Below are 21018 nucleotides of genomic sequence, written 5' to 3' on the forward strand. Positions count from 1 at the left end.
TTTAGATGTCTCCAGGGATGGTGGCTCAAGCACCTCCTCAGACAGTCTGGATCACCAAGTCCAAGTCCCGCCCCAGAACAGGACAATCCCCAAGTTCACACCATCTCCCTGAGGGCATTATCCAAATGCTTCCTGAACGTTGTCAAGCTTGGTGCCATTACTGCTTCACTCAGGAGCCTATTCCAGTGCTCCACTACCCTCTGGGTGAAGAATGTCTCCCTAATGTCCAACCTAAACCTCCTCCATCTTTCTATCATTCCCTCAGTTGCTATCATTGGTCACCAGAGAGAAAAGGTCAGCACCTGTTCCTCCTCCTTCCCTAATGAGGAAGCAGCAAGCTGTGGTGAGGTCTCCCCTCAGTCTCCTCTTCTCCAGGCTGAACAGACCAAGTGCCTTTAGCCACTCCTCACACAGCTTTCTCTCTAAACCCTTTACCAACCTCATGGCCATCCTCTGGACACTCTCCAGTAGCTTTATATTTTTTTGTACTGTGGTGCCCAAAACTGCACATGGTGCTCAAGATGGGGCCCCACCACTGCAGAGTAAAGTGGGACAATCACCACCATTGAATGGCTGGCTTGCTTGACCATGCTTAATGTACCTCAGGACTTGGTGTTTTAAAACTAATTGACAAAAATAAACATTTATCTTAAATTCAGCAATTTTTTGCTTTCAGGGCAGAGGGAGACCAAATAACTGTCCCTTGCCCCTGGTCTTTGACAAAAACCAACGGTCTCTGAGGAGGAGATGCTGTCAGTCACCACAGCCTTGATAATGTATATTTCTTGCAATTGAATAAATATAGCTTCAAAGCTCTATTGACCAAGAAATTTTACCAGTATAACTCAAACTAACCTATTTCATCATCTTTACCATGACATAAGTCTCAAGCAATCAGGGTTGCAAAATCACCTTAAGTCTAGCAATCTTGTAACCAAAATTATAATGATAAACAGAATTTTCAGAGATACAAGAGTGATAAGAGAAACTTATTTTAGGAGGACAGATTAGTCCAATATGGTCACATAAAAATATGGGATTTTATTAATATCTGAAGATTATAGATCTTGAGAAAGAAAATCTTAACTTAGCATGGTACAGGAAGAAAGAAACTCCAAGAAAATAACAATAGTATAAAATGAAGGCAATAAACTAAATGTTAGCAAAACATTTCATGAGACCAGTGTCTATACAACAACGACATAGTTCTGTAAGGAAAGAACACTTGGAAATAGAGTAGACAAAGCATGAGACAGAAAGAAATAATTGTATACTGATCAACAGAAGGCCAAATCATCTATATTTGTATCTTTTGCCTTTGAGATTATTTCTTCTAGTCAACCCTTCTGGAACACAACTACATTTTATCACCTCTTTGTCTTCGTTCTCCCTTCCTCTTCCTTTTTAAGTGCTATCAAAATAGATGCAACCTCATTTCCCTTCCTTTTCCTTCTGCTTTAAAGGAAGAATTTGTATAATCATTATGTTTTACCCTAATGTTTTCAAATTTGATTTGTTATATCCTAAATCTATTTTAAGCAACACCAGGACACAATGTTCAATATTCCTCCTTTATAATGTAGTTTTCTGTAGCCTCATGATATTCATAATGACATTACTATTTCAGTGACCTCATAAAAAAATAAGAATAAAAATGCATGTATGAAGAAAGATTTGGGCTGCAGAAGAAGATAAGTACCATGAGTGTTTACCACATCCACAGACAAAAACTAGATTGTCCTAGTTTGAGCCAGGATGAAGCCTATTTACTTTTTTCTGACTTTTTTTTTTTTTTTCCTTCAGTGAGCTCTCATTTAAGCAGCAAGTTTACCAGCTAGTGGACTGATAACACGTGAATGTGTATAGTTTGTGCCAAGACACCAAGGACATTTGCTTTGCTTGTTGAATCTACCGCTTCAGATGCTAGAGGAGCAGAAAAGTCATATCTACAAACCTCCTGTAAGGAGGAGCAGACTAGAGGGACAGCAATATTGGCCAGAGATATTCCAAACATACATATCGATGTAGGACTTGGTATAGTCAGGGATCATGGAAGTCAAGCCCCTTCCTTCTTCCTTCTCTTCACAGATGGCAACAAGGGAGGACTCTGTCTATACATCACAATTGATCCCCAGGCTCGTGCATTCTTGATCGTCATAACTCTCCTCTCAGGTCCTGTCTGCTCTGCTGCTCTCTCTGAAGTGGTCTGTGACATTTCAGAACTGCTCCCAGCTCAGGAGATGCTGTGGGAATTGCTGGGGCTGGTGGAGGCAATAGGGTTTTGCACATTCCCGCACATGTTTGTATGTATTTGTACATATTTCTTTTTATCATTAGTATTTCACTGAAGCTGTCTAGTTTAATTTTCAATCCAGGAAGTTCCTCTCCTTTATTCTCTCTTCTTCCCTCTGTGGGTATGAGGGTGAGGGGATCGAGAGCATTCTTTTTGCTGGTTCAATTGCCGACCCTGAGTCAAACTGACAGTTCATTGGTGCCCAAACGTGGGGCTGCGTCTTAAGCCTAGGCTATAAATTCTCAAAAATTAGCTGAATGTTTAGAATTCCACCTCTTATGTGAGGATTCCCTCAGACGGCTATGGGCTACACTTTTGCTGCATATGTTGACATGTTGAGAACTGAACAGACATTTTCTGCAGTGTTTTTGCTGGACCTTTTTCTCAAAATGCAGTTGTATATGCGGTATGCAGCCAAGATCATACTGCTCTGTGTAGCTGCTCTTGTTGTTGTTGTATGGTTTATCAACAGGACTATAGCCCTAAACAGCCATGTGATAACCTATCTATTGATCACAGGGGTTTTGATACTGATCTGTTTGGTGGCCTTTATGTGTACAGCAAAAATCCTCACGTGAACAACAAGGTCTATGTTTGCAATGGCAGTAGCAGGTTCAGTTTTACCTCTCCATTTTTTCTTGGGCTGAATCTCCCAGCTCTTGATATAAATAGCATTGTTTCAGTAGGGATGCTTCTACTGAATATTTATAATGTATTGTGGATGCGTAGAGCAAGATGTTGTTCCTCTCACTGCTATTCCCCCATAGGCAAGGCTGCTGCCACCACTGCTGCTGTTACAAAGACTAAGGCCACTCTCACTTGATCCAAACAAGCAAAAGTTAAAGTTCATCCCGTGACTAGGAGCAAAGCAAAGAAACAGCCACCTGAAACCACAAGAACACGTTTAACGGTAGAGGAACCCTTTTAAAAAGATGTAATCAAAGGAACAGCCACTTCTCAAACAGACAAAGGAGCAGGCCCTTCTCAAGCAGATGACAATGATGATCTTGTCCAACCTTTTTTGCTAAAGGAACTGCACCTCATGAGAAAGGACTTTACCCGCAATGAATGTGAGCTGTTTCCATGTTGGTTGCTCCGAGGCTTTCATAGTGGGGCTGATACCTATGATATGGAAGTACGAGAAGCCAAGCAGTTGGGATCCCTGGTCAGAGATGCTAGTATTGATAGAGCAACCGGGAGAAAGCCAGGAGCTACCACCCTAGGGAGCTGGCTTCTTTCAGCTGTAAGGGAGAGATACCCACATATGGATGACGTGGACTGGTGCTGAAGAACACCCACTCTGGAAAGAGCCATCAAGTATTTGAGAGAATTAGCTGTGCAAGAGGTGATCTATGGTAAAAACAGGATTACAAATCCTGTGCGACATGCCCTTGCTCTGGAGGTTTGTGCAGGCTGTATCAGCAGCAGACGCCCATATGTTCCTCTTCCTGGGCTGTTTTGATGACTCCAAAAGACCAACTGTGCATGAATTGGCTTTGAAAGCACAACAATACAGAGACATGTTCTCTGATTCCTGTCAGTTCCACACCACAGCCATTGAAAGAACAACAGACGGAGGGAATAAGATGCCAAACAGATGGGAAGGTAAACCCCAGTATTGCCCTAGAGACAACTGGGCTTGTGTTGTAGCCATTAAGAGGAGACATCCTGCTACGGGACAGCAGCAAGAGAGATGGGACTCACTTTGATGCCACCTGTGGTCTCTTTTGCATAATTATTATAAAGAGGACATGAGAACTGGGGACAATAAACCCACTGCTATTCTCCAGATATGCACAAATGAGCTGCTAAATAGAACAAATGCAGAAGATGATTCTTCGAAGAAGGCTGCACCAGTCTCCAGTGACTGATCCTCCAACCAGGATGGTGCATTGAGCTCAAATGCTCAATGTTAGAGGTGCCCTGCCTCCAGCCAGGAGGAGGAGAGGGACAACTGAGTTTATTGGAATGTGTGGATTTGGTGGCCTGGCACGTTAGAACAGCAGTATAAAGCTTTGGTGGACACTAGTGCACAGTGCACCCTAATACCATTGAATCATAAAGGGACAGAATCAGTCACTATTTCTGGAGTGATGCAAGGATCTCAAGAACTGACTGCTTTGGAGGCCGATGTGAGCCTTACTGGTAAAATAGCAGCAAATGCACCCTATAGTGACTGGCCAAACAGAGACTCTCTGATCCCCATTCGTAAGCTGATCAGGCCACTGGAGACCCAAAGAGTGATCAGGACTCACTCATTCTTCAACAGCCCTCTTTGGCCAGTGCAAAAGCCTGATGGCCAGTGGAGGCTAAAATTTTGGTCTGAATGAGGTTACACCACCGCTCAGTGCTGATGTGCCAGACCTGCTAGAACTTCAGTATGAACTGGATTCAAAAGCAGCCAGGTGGTATGCCACTATTGACATTGCTCATGCCTTCTTCTCTATTCCTATAGCACCAGAGTGAAGGCCGGAGTTTGCTTTCACCTGGAGGGGAGTCCAAAACACCTGGAATCAACTGCCCTAGGGGTGGAAACACAGCTCAGCCATTTGCCATGGTCTGATCCTCGCTGCACTAGAGAAGGGTGGAGCTCCAGAACATCTGCAGTACATTGATGACATCATTGTGTGGAGTGACACACCAGAAGTCATCTTTGGGAAAGGTAAAAAGATACTCCAAATTCTTCTGGAAGCTGTTTTTGCAGTAAAAAGAAACAAGGTCAAGGGACCTACACAAGAGATCCAGTTCCTGGGAATTAGATGGCAAGATGGACGTTGCCAGATCCCAATGGACATTGTTAACAAAATACCAGCCATGGCCTCACCAACTAGCAAAAAGGGTATTCAGACCTTTCTAGGGACTGTTGGTTTCTGGAGAATGCATATTCCACGTTACAGTGAAATTGTGAAACCTCTCTATGAGGTGATCCGAAAGAAGAGTGACTTTAAATGGGGTCCTGACCAACAGAAAGCTTTTGAGCACATGAAAAGGGAGACTGTGCAGGCAATGGCCCTTGGACCAGTTTGAACAGGGCCAGACATCAAAAATGTGCTCTACACCGCAGCCAGACATAACAGTCCTACGTGGAGCCTCTGGCAGAAAGCATGAGGGGAGACTCAAGGTTTACCCCTGGGATTCTGGAGCCGAAGCTACAGAGGTTCTGAGGACAACTATACATTGACTGAAAAGGAGATACTTGCAGGATATGAAGGAGTTAGAGCTGCTTATCAGCACTGAAGCGCAGCTTCTCATGGCTCCCGACTGGGAGGCAGAGGGAATCAAGAGCATTGTTGTCACTGGTTTAATTGCCAGTCCTGAGGCAAAACATGACAGTAGACTAAGGCTCTTACAAAGCAAGCTAAAACCCTGCAAGCATTTTATAGCAAAGACTTAATGCTAACACAAGTTTAGAAAGCAGGACTCAGAAGCTTTTGATGACAGAAGAAAATAAATACTTATCTCTCCTTCTTTCAAAAAAATCAAAACACTTTTTGCCTTTACTGGGGAAAATTTTTTGAATACCAGAAATATCTGTTGTTTGTAAATCTTTGATGAAATCCTCTGTATGTGCTAAAGGGGAATTGTGGTGAATTTCTAGGATTTTTTAGTCATATTAATACTTTTTCAATAGATTTGTTTTCAAACACTTTCAAATGTTGAAGGCAAAGGGAGAAAAAACACAATGATAGTCACTAGTATGTTAATACTAGATTTTCTGCCAATAGCTGCTAGTATTTAAATTATTCACTAACGGTATCCCTCTGGAAACACTTATGAAATGCTTATATATATTTATGCATATTCAAGGCCAGCTTGGATGGGGTTTGAACAACCTGGTCCTGTCGGAATGTCCCTGCCCATGGCAGGACAAGAACTAGATGATCTTTAATGTCCATTCCAACCCAGTCCATTCTATGATTCTGTACTATAATTTTCAATACAAAAACCATTATTTACTTTCAGAGTCTCTTGCAATAAGTGTCTGAAATACAAGATTTTTACATCTCAGTCCCTTCAGCATTCTCACTATTACACTCAATCTTAAATTTGTATAACTTGCATTTTACTTGTGGTCAGTAAAAAATTGTTAATTAGAAGCTTATCTAAGAGCCTCTACTGCCCTTTGAGAGGTACATGCAACAGAGATATATATACAGTCAGTTTTTTAACTATTTCTCAAAAAACTAAATTAATCATAGAATTTCACATGAAATTAGTAAATGTTATTCAGCTCCGATCTGCACATTTTTTCTGTTTGGAGAGGAAGAAAGAGTCAAATAATATTTAGCTGTAGCACACACCTGCTAATGATGTTGCAACCAAAGACAGAACTAATGGGTGAGTTCATATTAACAGATAGAATACATACTTTATCAGAAGATGCAAAGAATGGATAAGGCAGACTACTGTAGTCAAGTAAAATTTGGTGGCTTTTGTGGTAATTCATACAACCCTAACCACCTCCTGGTATAGATATTGTGAGATAAGTGAATGATTGCCTCAGAAAAACAAATTATTTAGCTTAATTTGTCTCAAAGGTTGGTAATTTGGCAGAGATAATTAAATAAAAAATTATTGTCTCCACCCAGGCTCAGGCTAGGGTAATTATATATATTATATATATATGCCTACTATGTATGGAACAAGGAGGAAATTTCCTGAAAATTACATATTTTATTCTAGGAGAAAGGCATTTTGGTGTCTTTACAGAATATGGAGTTCATGTAAGCACTTAAAAAAACTTTTTTACAGTAAGTGTCTTGATAGTCTTTTTTTTTTTCTTCTTTTTTCTTTTTTCTTTTCAGGTGATCAGGTGATTCTCAGCATGTTCAGGCAGCCAAGAGCCAGCCCTCAGAGCAAAATAAGTGAGTGGCAAAACTAGACTCAATTCAAATGTAGCCTCACTCTAATAGACATAAGGAGTCAAATAAATACCACAGCAGCAGAGCATCCTGCTCTTGGATGTGAAAGAGAGTGAAAGAGAGAAGTGAACTCTAAGTTATTGAATCTATAAAGCAGCAATGTAAACCCAGAGCCATATCTTCCAATGCCACAACTTATTTCACCTCCTAGAGTAAGAGGCTTCTGTGAAACCTAGAGACTGATTCAACAGAAATATATTGAAGTTCTACAAGTACAAATACCTGCAAACACCAATGCTTAATTCAGGCAGAGATCTAACAGGGTGAGAAACAGCCTTGAGGGAAAGAGCCTAGAGGACAAACTGAATGCTATGTTGAATATAAGCACTTTCAGTGATCACCATATACTGAATTTTTAGGAGTACAATAGTCAGCAAATCAAGGGAAGTTACTAATTGTCTTTCTCTAATGGGCACTAGTGAGGCTGCACTGGATTGAGTTATGGCCACCAGATTTCAGGAAGGATGTGGATAAACATAACAGGGCTCAGCAGAAGGCTACCAAGAGTGTCAGGGTCCACAGCACATTTCTAGGAGCAGAGGTTGAGGGAGTAGGTCAGGTTTTGTCTGGCAGAAAGAAGGGTAAAGGAGTGCTGCTCTCTGGCAGCCTAAAGTAATTTAAGAGGATTTACAAAAATGACCACAGCAAACTCTTTTCAGGAGTGACAGATTAAAAAAGGGGCAACAGGCAAAAACTGCAGGATAGTATTTAAGACTGGACATTAGGAAAAAACTTAATTAGAAGGGTGATGCAGTACAGGAGCAAAAGGGGCTGTAAAGCACTTATTGAAAGATTTTACAACTACTGTAGACAAAGCAAGGCCTAATTTGATGCACTGCTGGTGGAAGCCCCACTTCAGGTGGACAAATGGTCTTGATGATTTCCAATGGTCTTTTCCAACCACTGTTTTCCTGATTCTATGAAGTTATGATAGAAACACTTGTACAGACATATTCACAAACATTTTATCCTAAATACACAATAAAATCAAATAATAAATCAAAATATGAAAAAAAGAGTAGAAATGTAACAATTTTACATAGCTTGAATGGTTTTTGAGGCAATCTGGTTTGAGAAAATAGGTCCAGAAATCTTACGGGAAAAAAAAAAAAGAAAAAAAGAAAAAAAAAAGTTTTTTGTTATCTAAACTTCCAATTTACAGAAAGAGACATGGGGGGTGGGGAGGGGAAATAATGGTTTAATGTTTTTACATATGCAGAGTTCTACTTTTACAGGTGTCATAAACTAGATTTTATATGTGATACAATCCAATATTATGCTAACCACTATTTGGAAAAAAACAGAATGCCTAGCACTAAAACCATTTTCATTTATTTAATAATCTTTCTCAAGGGCCTAAAAGGTGCTGAACAACTACAACCCTAATGACTTTGTAATCCAGTTTTGCACTTGACTTATTATAGCAACTCGCATTTCTCTTCTATGGCTCAATCCTGCATGGTAGAGAGATATAGTCCTGATCCAGTAAAGCATCCTGACTCCTGCAGGTCATGTCCAGATCATGGAGTCTCTAGATATTTCCTTCTCAGTAAGGGTGATAAAAGAAGTGAGTAGAAGAAAGAGCCTGAATCAGTGCTTCCTAACATAAAAGTAGGATGAAAAAAGCCAACGTAAAAAAGGTACTAAGGTGAACAGTTTCAATAGATTCCTTTCCTTATAGATTAAGGCATTAAGTTGGAAATGTAACTAAATCACAGTTCGCTTTCTGGGATTCTTCTTGGATATTCTTTCCCCTGGTGAAGGAGTTGAACAACTATTCAGACTGGCTTTTCATTTACTCTCATCCATATTGCCAAGTCATGCACAATAAAATAATTTTCATTTTCAAGCTTGGTTATTCATACAGGTATGAGGTTTATGGTCATGAACTAATTATACTTTTTAATACACTTTTTAACTTTTATAAATATATTTAATTTACCATTATTTAAGTGTTTTGTTTTGTTGTTGTTTGTTTTTGATTTTGCTTTTTTGTTTGTTTGTGGTTTTTTTGTTACACCATTTGTTGTTAATTAACAATATGTTTCTAGCCAAATAATGCTATATAATATTAACAATACCTGCAACAGCAGTACTAAATTTTGCTGCACTTACACTGCTCTACACAGAAGCAATCATGAAATGTTTGTCTTTTAGAAAAAGGGCACCATTTAACATTGGTATCTCTGGGTTACTGCATTTTGATGACTCCAGAACTCTATCAGTCTAATTTTTCTGTACAACCACTCAGAACAGTAGTAGAAGCTATGGTGGAAAAAAAATTACAGAAAAATGTCAAATTTCTCTAAGAATTAACAATATATTAAATGACTTTGGAGGAGGAGGGAGGAAAGTGAAAAATGGTTCTTTTAAAGCATCAGGGCTCTCTATTTGGACTTAGGTTCAAATGCATCCATATGTACAATGACAACAAATATACAGTGCCTTTTTATTTAATTTTCATGGTCAGCTCTGGGCACTGCAAAAGAAACCCAGCTATTTCTTGATTGCACATTTCATAATTATTGGTGTTATATTTTGCTTGGTGCATAGCAGAGTTACTAACACAGCAAGTCAGTTACTATGTATGTTCTCTGCAATGCTCTGATCATAGCAAAATGAAAGTAGATTTTATACAAGAATCAGGTATTATTATACAAGGAATAAAGATAAAGCACCATGGAAATGCTGTCCATGTCATTCTAATATATTCTTATAGAGCAGGAGTGGACTTAGGTACATATGTTTTGTATATATAGATTTGATCTAGCAATAAATGCAACTGCACATTTAAGCTGAACTACATTTATCAGTTCTATTTAATAAGTATTTGCATAGCCTGTACCATAAGACTGCAAAGAGATCATTCATCTTCTAGTCTATTCAAGCACACTGACATATAATCTAGCAATAATAATCTTCAAGAAGGCAAAAGTAAAAACAAACAACATTAATTCTTTTTTTATTTGAAAGACAGGTGTGATGAAATACATTATTTATTTTATGTTAGGAGTTAATATTTTTTAATGATGTTCCAGGAACTTAAGTGTATGAGAACTGCAGTTATTGAGATTCTTTTACAAAGGTAAACTATGCACATAAATATATTCAGATATAGGTTTAGTTGTCTTACCCAAAGAACTCAAGTTTGAGAGGTTCAGCTTATACCCTCTGCTATCATAGATAATGGTGCTGGCTAACTCCTGTGCTTTCTGGAATACTGGCAATAATGAAATTAGAATACAAAGTCTGTAAAATTTAAACTGAGGATTCCTTGTTCCAAAGCATTAACATTGCATATCCTTGCTCTTTGGAGAGCATTGAACTCAGACCATCAGTTTTTGCTTTCATGGTGCATAACAACTGTCTCTCATTTACTGATGTTTAATTTTTTTTTACTGAATTTGTGATTTGTAAGCAGTGATTCATGTATAGGAATAGTAACACTGGACACTGTGATAGGAACTTTAAACTCAGACAAAGATCTGCTCTTGAAGAGCTTTTCTCAAATTCACAGTATTTTTAATTCAGTAGGAAACATACCTTTCTATGAAAACTCATGGCAACTGACAATATGAGAAACTGAGATATCACCAAGCCCACTGGTTGTGCTGGGATGTTCCTAGGGCAGGTTGGTCACAGTAAGTTGTCCTTAGCTGTGACTTCCCGTTTCCTCCTGAGACTCTGAATCTCTTGATCTCTGAGTCACATTTAAAAGTCCACATACTCTCCCAGGTGAGGGAATGAGTACCTGCATAAGTAGAGGATAGGCTGCAAGGAGATGGTTGGATACCAGAGAATTAATTGGCATCTCCAAACCAATACGAAACACCAGTTTCTGATTTATAATTTTCTATAGAGGTTTGCAATGAATAGATAAGCAAATTCAACACAAGAGAAGTAAACAAGTATTGTCATGATTTAATAACTCTCGTATATGTTAGGTGCATCAGGTCCTAGCCCTTAACACAGCCAAAATTCTTACAGCCACTGCAGGTATATATTATATTTGGTAATTAGCTGTCTAGATTTTTCATACTGAATTTGTCCTAATCTTCCACTAAGACAAAGAAACCAGTTCCCTGGGTTCAAGGAAAGAAGGAAATTTATATATTCATTAGGTACTTTCAAGGTCACATTAGGAAACATTGACACATTAGGAAACCAAATGGAAGCAAAAGAAGTTTTGAATTATGACAAAAACAACTTTATAGCTTTAAAGCTTGTGGACTACTGCAACACTGACTGAATTTGTAACCATGGAAAAGAGTTTAGGCACTGTGCTTTTCAACCATCCCATTGTATGAACTGAAAATGAAGTAATATAATTTCAGTGTAAGGTATGTAGAAAGACCAAAATGTTCTTACTGGAACACTCCCTACTCACTTGGTTAGAACTAAAATATCAAAGTGATATTTGAATAAACTCATGTTTGCAAGTATTTACTCTTAAGAGTATGAATTGGCAGGCTTGTGACTTCACTTAACTTTAAAGAAAGAATTGTTTGTTTGTTCAATTCAATTTATGTCTGAGGTAAAATCAGTCAAGGAAAAAATCACTGAGTTGGAACGTAAAATAGTTAGGGGTTTCATGAAACTGCTGGCTGATCAGGAAAAACCCTTCTTAAGAATGGAAATGTAAGAGCAAATTGTGCCTGATACAGTGGGGTCACAGTGTAGGTGGACAAGGGGAGGGCAACTGATGTCATCTACCTGGACTTGTACAAAGTGTTTGACACTGTCCAGCATGATATCCTGGTCTCTAAATTGGAAAGATATGGATTCAATGGATGGACCACTTGGTGGATAAGAAACTGTCTCAATGGTTGCAGTCAGAGAGTTGTGGTCAACAGCTTAATGTCCAAATGGAGTCCAGAGAGGAGTGGCATGGAGGATGGTACTGGGACCAGTGTTGTTTAACATCTTTGTCAGCAACATGGACAGGGGGATTGCGTGCACCCTCAACAAGCTGCCAACACCACCAAATTGTGTTGTGTGGTCAACGCACTAGAAGGAAGGGATGCCATCCAGAGAGACCTTGAAAGGCTTAAGAGGTGATCCCGTGCAAACTGCGTGAAGACTGACATGGCCAAGTGCAAGGTCCCGCACACGGGTCAAGGTAATCCTAAGCACAGTTACAGGCGAGGTGGAGAATGGTTTGAGAACAGCCCTGCAGAGAAGGACTTGAGGGTGATGGTCAATGAGCAGCTGAGCATGGGCCAGCAATGTGTTCTTGCAGCCCAGAAAAACAACCGTGTCCTGTACTGTATCAAAAGCAGTGCAAGAAATTCAACTCATGCCAATGAAATTGATCTGACAGTCCCTCTAGTAAATTTTTTTTTCTCAATATAGTTTGCTTTTTTGCCTTCAGTGAGGCTTCATTCTGGTCCACAGGTACATCTGTATGAAAAAGCTAGCAAGGATAGCATCATATTTTGCAAGTTTAAAAATTTTCATTAAAAAGAGCTGAAGAAATGCTCAGAAATAGGAAAATTTCAGCTTTCTTCAGTCACCAAACACCTCTCCCAATTGCTGTGATCATTCAATGACAGTCCTAGTCTTCAAGAGACCTGTGGCACTAAAGGTTTCTTTGGGCACTCTGCATGAGAAAAGGATCTTCAGAACTTTGCTGCCACTTGGAGGGGATAAGCTATTGACAGACAACATCCATAAGGAACTCTAGTCAGGGAATGAGGAGCATCTCAGCCAAAGCTAGTTTTCCAGCTAGTTGTTGGCTGGTCAATGATTTGAGAAGTGGTTTATGTGAACCTCCGACAAGGGAATCTGGGGAAGGGACTGGAAGACAGAAAAGTGAAAGGGACCATCCCAGACAGTGTCTGCTAGACTTAGATGTTGTTTTTCCAACTCTCAAATGTTCACCTAGTGTAATAAATTAATGAAACAATCACATAAAATTTTAGCTACACTGAATTTTTTCTTATTTGATTTAAAATGTAAAGAATGAAATATTGGATAAAGTACGCACAAGAAAATGAGGGCTATGTAAGAAAAGGGTGGTCATGAAATTACAATACACTGGAGGATTTTAGAGTACAAATAAAAACATTTTAAGGAAATTATCTTAGATTATCAATTTGGTAGGATTTCACTAACAGAGAAAGTCACAGGCTTCTGTGGAAGATGTAAGGGAGCAGTAAGGGACATGCTATCTCCTTGAAAATCTGTAACCACACTACATGGAACATACATGTGGAATAATGAGGGAGGATTAAGGCAAGGTCTGAATTTTCAAAATGCTGATCACTACACTGACTACGCAGACAGACATTCTTAGTCAGTATTGACAATGCTTTTGTGTAATGTTGGCTAACATACAGTACCTATATTAGAACTCTTAATGCAAGCTCAGTGCAAGCTAGCATGTTATACTTAAGCCATTCACATTGTTTTCTCCTACAAACATGCATGTGAGATCACTTAATTCATTTTTATAATCCCTGCAGTAGGCTTCTATAATCCCTACAGCGTTGAAAAGGGGTGACTCCTGCAAACAATTCAAGTTCCCACTGTCTGTTATATATATCATATATATACGCACTTCCACCTATATTAGGCATAAAATACTACACTTTTGATTTTGTGCTATCTGAATTCCCGTGTCACTCAGTGATAAATGACAACACAAGTCACAAGGAGAATCAGGCCTAAGAAGTCTCTGTTTTCCTTCGGATACACTGACCCAGGAACTCTGAACACCATCCATGTTACTAGAAGAATAAGTCCTATTAATTTATTCAGTGATGACCTAAACAGTAATGAGAAAGTGAGAAAATACGACTGTTACAACCTGTAACGTCAAAATATGTCTCTTGCACACTGGTACTACTAAAGCATCACAAGTGGAGAACACCCACTGGAAACACTAATTAGGTCAAGATCTCCTATGACTTGTAATTTTTGTTAATTTTTTCAGAAAAGGTGAAACAAATAATTCAGGACATAGAACCCGTTAACAATTAATAGTTGATGGCCATTGAATATAGTTACCTCTGAAGAAATGTTCTTTGCTACCTTAGAGAATACTTTCTAACAATCCATGACTTCTCAGACTAACAAATTCAGCTGAAAAAATTGAAATTGGCCACTACTCCAGGAAGGTTCTTGAATGCAGGGTACAGTTTACACAGAAAAAAATGGACTTGGACTATACAATACACAATGAAACTTTAAACTACACAGAGAATGTGACTTACAACCTTACCTGTAATTGTAAAATATATAACTTTTGTTTAGATTTCCATCAGCAATTTTTTCAGAAGAGTTTAGAACAAACCATGTCCAGGAAATCAGATGATGAGTAACTAGAAATATGAGAAGACTGCATAAAATTGCAGTTATTGTTACAGAAGGTTTGTTAAGAACTAAGACATCCTCTGGTGTGGTTTGATTCAGTAATCTTTAACAGATACCTCCAGGCCTTTACTTAATGTATATAACTCAACCTTCAGGGCCAGACTATTCATTGAAATGTGCATTACAGAAAGAGGTATATCAACATTCACATGCACTGAAGGTGAGGCTTTTTGAAAAGAAAATTCCATTATGGTTTTAATCCCGTGCATCATGTACAGTCAAAATTCACACAAGCATTAAATAAAAAAAACTCTTTTTGAAGTAATAGTCTGTGCAGTGCATATGAGCAACCTAAAAGGCTAATGGGGTCACTATTCTTCCCCTTTAGTAGCTGTGTCAACAACAATCCTAACCAAAATGAACCTCAGTTCTTTAAATGATGTAAAAAATACAAAACATTGCCTCTGGAAAAATAATATATAACCACTTGCAGAAGAAGCTGCCAGTCCAATAAGGACTCACAAATAAAATACTGGCAGAGAAAATTATTGTAAAACCAAACAGGTAGATAAAAAAACCTTAACACAACATGCATGCCCTTTGGCAAAGAAGCTCATGGAATTTAATATATTTTTGAGCACTTCATTTGAAACTTGCATGCATTGAAGAAGCCAAAACTGTGGTTCCTTAACCATTTTCTGTCCTTGTAGATTCTTTTCTGTAGTCTTTAAAAGGTAAACTATTTTTGTTAAATTAATTACAACATGTCACAGTATTTGGTTATTGATGTGAAAAGTCAATGTACAGACATTATGCCACTAGCAAATTCTCCTAGCCATGACTGAGAATTCAGCCCCAAAATATAACACTTTACAAACTATCTGGTTTTGTTATTATAGATTGAGGTTTTTGCTGCGGCAATAACAAAGGCCAGATGGCGTAATTAATCCATCAGATATATACCGATGAAAAAGAAGCATTTATACCTGGAATGTCATCAGAGACTGCAAAGGGAATGTAAAACATTTTGAAGTTTAGAAGGTGATGGTATAGCAATTCAAAGTGCTATTTGGATCACCTTTTTATGTCTGTAAATGTAAGTATGTTTCTGATTGTTTATTTCTGGAACTAAAACAGGTTTTGTACTTCATTTGCAAGTAAAATAATAAAACAAACAAACAAACAAACAAAAAACCAACCACAGAGCAGGATCAATCCTGCTAAAATAATTACTAAAGCTCTGACTAAGAATAGTTTGAGCAGAACTGGGTTTATCTTCACATGAGATACGAGAAGAGAAAGAAATGTAAAATGAATTAAACTGGTTGCATGGTAGAGTTACTACAGAACCAGCTAGCTCATACATATTGCTCAGATAAGTTGTGGGCACCTTATCTTTGGAAAATTTCAAAGTCAGGTTGGATGGGGTTTTCAGCAACCTTATCTAGTGAAATGTCCCTACCTATAGCCGGGTTGTTGGACTAGATGATCTTTAAAGGTCACTTCCAACCCAAACCATTCCATGATTCTATGTTGCAGTGCTGCATTAGAACAAAAAATTGGACATTAGTGAATAAAACCTAAAATAATTATTTTAATTCATTTTCTGCAATACACTATTCTCACTTACACTAGTTTACAACAAGACTGACATCTGAGCCTCTTCCACTTGTCCACTAGAGATTGAAGAGAAAGTAAAATAGCTAGTCTATAGCTGATGAAGACCCACTATTGATGAAAATTTCACCCTTCGCTCCAAACTTCAAATTCCAGTCAAGACAATGAAATCTGGTGGGCTTCAGTAATTTGATGAGTGGGCAGTAGCACAGTGCATAAGTGAGGTGAGTATGTCCCATTCCTATCACAGCTGGCCACCTTTTTTGCTATCTCAAATACGCTGGGGAAAGTTCAAGGTACATGAATGGAATTATTGCCTCCTTAGAGTCTTAAGGCAAACTTGCTTAAGATCACGACTGAGCTACAATGATCAGCAGTGTGAGGAAACCTGCATTTTTATCACTCATGCTGCACTCTCCTCATCAGTAAACAGGCTCTTTATGAGCCTGGCTTTATTTCCCATGTAATATGGCACATGAGTGAAAAGATTATTGATATGAAAGAGTAGAAAAGTTTGTAAGCAAAAATAAAATGTGCTGGAGATCTGAAGTACACTAATACTTTTTGAAAATTACTACCACTGGCTTTCAGGATTAGGCCTGATGCTTAGAGCAAACATTCATGGATGTATAGTAATGGAAAAGCACCAATTCACGCGCCTTCTAGGTGTCACTTGACATAAACATGAAAGGAAACCACATCCATATTTCTAAGGATTATTTTAATGCATGGGCCTGTATGGATCCCATAGCTGCCAAATAAATGAATGGAAATCCCTCAAACACAAAGAGCACTACTAAATGCTATCAATTGCTTCTATTTTGCAGACAAAAACTCATTCATTTAACTTATCTTGCTATGATACTTCTGAGTAAGCTTTGTTTAGTTGCATGCTAAATAATTGTTGCTGGAGTTTTTTGCTTTGTTTTGGGCCTGGTTAGTTGTTTTCCTTCTTAATTCTCCTGGTTTCCTGCCTATATTGCTCCTCAACAGTCCTGGCATAACAAGTACAAGCTCTGCAGCAAATACTACAGGATGTTTTATTCTGTGGTCTGACATTTCCTCTCTCCTTTTCACAAGCAGTAAGGGTAAATCTTGTCTCAGCACCATGAAAATAAAATTTCAAGAGTACTTACAGTGGTGTTAGTATTTAACTATACAGAAGGTCAGCTGTATATCTGAAATGCATTTTAATCTTCCCAAGGAATAGATTCAGTACTGAAAAATTAATTGTTCTTTCTAATTTTCAGCGACTCATACACTTTGCTTGCCTGTAACAATACAATTAATATATCACCACTACACAAAATATTGTAATATGCTGAATGTCTTAACAACAAAAACTTCACAGAAATTCTTTAGTGTGAGAGTGGTAAAACACTGGCACAGGTTGCCCAGGGAAGTAGCGGAAGCCCCATCCCAGGAAGCATTCAAGGCCAGGCTGAATGGGGCTTTGAGCAACCTGACCTAGTGGGAGGTGTCCCTGCCCATGCAGGGGGTTTGAAACTAGGTGATCTTCTAGGTCCCTTCCAACTCAAACCATTCTATGATTCTATGAATTTTCTCCTAATTGGGTTTTTCAACATAGTAGCAAATGACAGGGAAGAACAGACAAACAGACCTATATGAATAGATAACACAGCCTTCAAACACCTTTTCTTGTTGCTGTGCAAAGTTCTGTAGAGATATCCCTGGTTGTTGTGTATATCAAGGGAGAGAAAAACAGAGTGGGTGAGGGAAGAAAGCTAAACTCCAGAACTTCTGCCTGGAGATATTGCTATGGCAACATTTAAACAATGAACAGAAAGCCCTGCAGGATTCTGCTCTCTTTTCCTTGGATACCAAATGTAAATCCTAATTCTCTTTTATTGTGTGCATGCACAAGTGTCTGATTTTTGCCTTTTCCTCTAACAGACAGCAAAATATCCAGGCCCCCTACCAGGAACTACACATTAATTCCCTTCCACGTATTGCAGCTTTTGAATAAGCAATTAAAACACACCGCTAGCATACTTATCTCCCCTTTTGAGTCCCCATTACTACTCCCCAAAAAAGAAAAAATGAATGTGATAGTACAGCTTAACAAGCATCTTTATTTTCTGAATAACATAATTAAATAAAATACTCCAAAATGTCACAAGCCAAGCCCCAATGTCTTCTGCCATTACAGGAAGTGGAGGCAGGATCCTTTCTAAGGGCAGCTCCTTGCCCATGCTTCTAGACTCAAGCATGCTGCAAGTCTGTCTTCCAGACCCCCGTGCCTCTTGTTATTACTAAAGCCTTCTCACCTAGGTTATCTTTTGGGGGCAAGACTTTTATAACTGAAGGAGGCTTGCTTTTCATTATAATTTTCGTAGAGCAGCAGGCAAGGGGGTGGATGGAGATGAAGGAGGGCCTCTGTTAATAGTAGACCAAAGTCCAGTCAGCTTGCCTACTCTAGAAATGACTTGTTGGGTGCTAATTGCAGTTCTTCAGAGTAATTTTCCTCCCAGACAGAAAGCGGCACTAATTCCAGCACCCTTGTCTCTCTCCTCATTCCCTCACGCAGTCAGCAACAAAAGGATACTTTCAAGTCAGAGTGAAGGCAGACTGGTAAGACTTAGATGGAGGCTCTCAAACACTCCTGATGCACAACATGCACACCTTCAGTGATTATATTGAAGTTTCGCTCTTTGACAGTTTACCTTGTGTATTTTCTCCAGCACCAAGCTCCCTTAAAATGTACTAAAATCCTTTCCTGAGTCCAATTCAAAACCTTCCCATCTCATATTGTGATAGCAACCCTCTTTATATAAAATGGAAGACATCTTTCTAGGTCACTGGCAACCAATTTTAAAGCCTATATGTAGGAAGCCATGATAGTACCTCTGGAGTTCCTTCCTTTTCCTCCAGTCCCACATAATTGCTTGTATTGGCTCACATCTACAACGTTCTTTCTTGGGTCTCACCAAAAGTCCATTTTTCACTCAGCAGTACTATCAGACTGGGAGATATTGTGACACAAAATCCACTGAACCAAACCTGCTCATATTCTAGTTCAATGCAAATTATCCCTGACATGTGAAAGACACCAACTAGCTACTGCCTTGTATTACTAACCTACAATTTGACAAGAATACCTGAAGTCTGAGGTACATAATCTCTGACCTTCTGGAGACAAATGGAGCAGGACCCTCCAACACAGCTTTGCAAGCATTTGTTGCCTAAATAGACACATAATCATTCCTTGTACAGTACCAAAATCCCAGATGTCTGGGGTCACTACCAATATGAATGTTCATGATGTTTCTATTTTGAGATTGAATGAGTTAAACTATACATTGTTCTATGTGTCTTTTGGCTACTGGATTAAGTGAATGATTCACTGAAGTGTGAAACTATTGCCGCTTTAGAAGCAGACATGCATCCCTAGCTTTTTAATGTTGACAAGGTTTGTCTATTTCAGGCCAAATTGGTGGTTATGTTATCCCAGTACTTCCTTATTGCATCAAGAAAATCCTCCTGCTAGTTATTGTACAAAATTAATAAAGCACCTATGACAGCTTTCTGGAGTTGCTCTATCAAATTTTCTTTTGTGTTTGTGTGTTCATTTGACAGCAAACCAGGGAGAAGCTTGGAGATGTCTTTTCCTTAGCCTGCTTCTATTTTCTTCAATAATCACTGAGCACCAGCAGCTTAACATAAATTTAGCTGCTCTATTACTGCAACTGTTGATGTAAGTGTAGCCCACGACAGGGCACTGTCTTAAGAAGGAATGGAGAACAGAGTTTTGTATGTATTTTCAGCTGCTGAAAAACTTAAAACCATTTAGTGTCCCACCAGAAACCATAGGCCCAGAGAAATAAATGAGGTGAAAACACCTCATATTAAATTGATTTAGCTATACTGAGTAGATGAAAGTAATTGGAGCTGGAAGGAACAATTTTTGCTGTGGCTGTTTCCTTCTTTTTCTAAACACTACAGCACAAAGGGTCTGATTTCTTCACATGGCTAAACAGAAATTCCTAGAAATTCCCCTAGGAGGAGAATTGCACCCTAAGTCTTAATCCTTTACAAGTAGCCAAAGTTTAAGAGGCATGACCTCCAAAGAGAAGCACATGGGAGACATGTGAAAGGCAGAAGGTCTCATTTTAATTGTGTCAAAAGACTCAGGAAATTTACATGAAGTAACAGTGGTGATGTGAGTGAATAGAGAAAGTGAGGGTCGGGGGGGAAAGGGGAGAGGGGCAGGGAGAAAGATGCTAATAAATATTTATATATTTATCCAGGCAAGTTGGAGTTCTAGTTTGTGTTCTTTCACACAGGAGGCTTTTGAAAAGGGAAATGCTGCCAGAAAAAAACAACCAAAAAAACCACTCAAAAAACACCACGTTAAAATCTGCGTCTACTAACATTCCTCCCACCCCTGCCTTCTCTTCCCTCCTCCAGAATACAGCATCCAGAGGAAAGTAAAATGAGTGGTAAATCTAGCTCTGCACCTTGGCTGCCCAAAATTATCCATATTGGTTTAATGGCTCATTCAATTAGCCATTTCTCTCTCTCTCCTTCTCCACCAAATATGGCCTTATACAATATGGTCTCAACATACAAAGGCCAAGGTTGAAGATGGCAGAGGTGAGGGAGGAGAGAGGGTAAGAAAGCAAAGAAAACTCCCTATCTACAAGCTAATCAGTCATGCCAAGAGAGCAAATAGAAGTAGCACTCTTTCTCGCAGGAAAAAAAAACACCAAAACCCCTCTCTTTTAAACACCATGTTATATTCCCTTTATTCCACACCCTCACACCACATTCCCCCAGGAAGGGAGAGATATTTATTGGTTGATTACATATCACTGCTATCTGTGAACCCCACCATATACACACCACTTTTAA

The 21018-nt window shown here is 38.9% G+C and overlaps 1 protein-coding gene across 12 annotated transcripts in view; it reads right to left on the bottom strand.

Moving 5' to 3' along the window:
* LRRC4C (leucine rich repeat containing 4C) overlaps positions 1 to 21018 on the bottom strand; it is a 554128-nt gene that overhangs the window by 64610 nt on the left and 468500 nt on the right. The gene's annotated exons all lie outside the window — the stretch shown is intronic.

The sequence above is a fragment of the Apus apus genome, chromosome 5 (assembly GCF_020740795.1).
Source record: "Apus apus isolate bApuApu2 chromosome 5, bApuApu2.pri.cur, whole genome shotgun sequence".
In the NCBI taxonomy this organism is placed as follows: Eukaryota; Metazoa; Chordata; class Aves; order Apodiformes; family Apodidae; genus Apus; species Apus apus.